This window comes from Colobus angolensis, unplaced genomic scaffold (genome assembly GCF_000951035.1).
Source record: "Colobus angolensis palliatus isolate OR3802 unplaced genomic scaffold, Cang.pa_1.0 Scaffold53, whole genome shotgun sequence".
Classification (NCBI taxonomy): Eukaryota; Metazoa; Chordata; class Mammalia; order Primates; family Cercopithecidae; genus Colobus; species Colobus angolensis.
In genome coordinates, this window is record NW_012118821.1 from 2,475,488 (window position 1) to 2,477,993 (window position 2,506).

Sequence of the window (2,506 nt, forward strand, 5' to 3'; positions counted from 1 at the left end):
TCTTTCCTTCTTTCTTTCCTTCCCTCCCTCCCTTCCTTCCTTCCTTCTTTCCTTCCTTCCTCTTTTCTCTTTTCTCTTTTCTTTTCTTCTCTCTCTCTCTCTTTCTTTCTGACAGGGTCTCACTCTGTTGCCCAGGCTGGAGTGCAGTGACACAATCTTGGTTCACTGAAACCTCTGCCTCCTGGGTCCAGGTGATTCTCCTGCCTCAGCCTCCTGAGTAGCTGGGACTGCAGGCGTGTGCCACCACATCTTGCTGATTTTTGTATGTTTGGTAGAGACAGGGTTATACCATGTTGGCCAGGCTGGTCTCAAACTCCTGACTTCAAGTGATCTGCCCACCTTGGCCTCCCAGAGTGCTGGGATTACAGGTGTGAGCCATTGCGCCTGGCCTCAGCATGGCTAATTTTCACTGTCTCAGTTATATAGGTCTTAGCTATCAAAGCATTGGATATTATTTATTTATTTATTTATTTTGAGACGGAGTCTCGCTCTGTCTCCCAGGCTGGAGTGCAGTGGCCCGATCTTGGCTCACTACAACCTCTGCCTCCCGGGTTCAAGCGATTCTCTTGCCTCAGCCTCCCGAGTAGCTGGGACTACAGGCGTCCGCCACCACTCCCGGCTAATTTTTGTATTTTTAGTAGAGACGGGGTTTCACCATATTGACCAGGCTGGTCTCGAACTCCTGACCTCAGGCCCACCTCAGCCTCCCAGAGTGCTGGGATTACAGGCATCAGCTACCGCGCTCAGTCCCCATTCATTTGTTAAAGGGCATTTCCACAACTTGGCTATTATGAAAAACGCTACAGTGAGCATGGGAGGGCAATATCTCTGTGAGATACTGGTTTCAACTCTTTTGAATAAACATCCAAAAGTGGATTTGCTCGCTCATATGGTAGTTCTATTTATAATTTTTTGAGGAGCCCCCATACTGCTCCCCATAATGGCATTCCCACCAACCGTGTACAGGACTCTAATATCTCTGCACCCTTGCTAATACTTGTTATCTTTTATTTACTTTTTGGTAATAGCCATTCTAACAGGTGTAAGGCTACTGATCTCATGGTGATTTTTATTTGCATTTCCCTAATGATTAGTGATGTTGAGCATCTTTTCATATAACTGTTGGCCGTTTGTCTGTCTTCTCTGGAGAAATGTCTATTCAAATCCTTTGCTCATTTTTAAATTGGGGTAGTCACTTTTTCTGCTATTAAGTTGTAAGACCTCCTTATATATTTTGGACATTAATCCCTTATCAGATATATGGCTTGCAAATATTTTCTCCCATTCCATAGGCTGCGTTTTCACCCTATTACTTCCTTTGCTATGCAGAAGCTTTTTTCATGAGTAAGAATGGAATTAGACCCCTTTCTCATACCATGCACACAAATCAACTCAAAATCTATCCAAGATTTAAATGTAAGACCTGAAACTGTAAAACTCCTAGAAGAAAACATAGAAGAAAAGCCTCATGACACTGCTCTTGGCAATGATTTTTTGGACATGACCCCAAAAGCACAGGTAATAAAAGCAAAAGTAAACAGGTGGGACAAAAGCCTTGGGTCTCATCTGAGCCAACACAAGATCATCCCAAGAGAAAGGAAATTAAATTTTCTCACAGCCTCATGATTGTGCCTTCCTCTCCCTGTGCTCCAGCTTCTCCAGGCTGCTCCCCCCTCCCACCTTTGAGTATGCTCTAGCCTCTCCAGGCTGCTCCCCTCTCCCATCTTTGGGCCTACGGGAGCCTGGAACTCTGATCTGTTGTGGCTCTGGTCATTCAGGTCCCAGCTCAAATCATCCTTTTTAATGGCTTTCTAATAACCAGGCCTCCATCTAGCTTTTTGGGTCTCATTCCTCTGTTTTCTTCATGGCATTAAAAGTCTCCAATTATCTTGTTCATTCTCTGTTTCCTGCAGTAGAGTAAAAGGCCATTGGTGCATCTCCAGCTAGAATGGCTCCTGGCATGTGGTAGGTGCCCTGTAAGCAGTTGTGGAAGAAAGGAACGAAGGAAGGGGGAAGAAAGGAAGGAAGGAAGGAAGGGGAAAGGAAGGAAGGGGAAAGAAAGGAAGGAAGGAAGGGGAAAGGAAGGAAGGAAGAAGGGGAGAAAGGATGGAGGGAGGGAGGGGAGAAGGAAGGAAGGAAGAAGGGGGAGGAAGGAAGGAGGAGAGGTGGGGAGGAAGGAAGGAGGAGAGGTGGGGAGAAAGGAAGGAGGAGAGGTGGGGAGGAAGGAAGGAGGGAAGGAGGGAAGGAAAGAAGAGAGGGAGGGAGGAAGGAAGGAGGGAAGGAAGGAAGGGAGGAAGGAAGGAGGGATGAGAGATTGGTTAGCGGATACGGGATTACGGCTGGATAGGAGAAAGAAACTCTAGTGTTCTTTAGCGCTGTAAGGTGACTAGTTAATAATAATTTATTCTATGTGTTCAAATAGCTAGAAGGTTTCAGCACAAAGAAATGATCAATGTTTGAGGCAATGGATATGCTAATTACTTTGATTTGATCATTACACATGGCA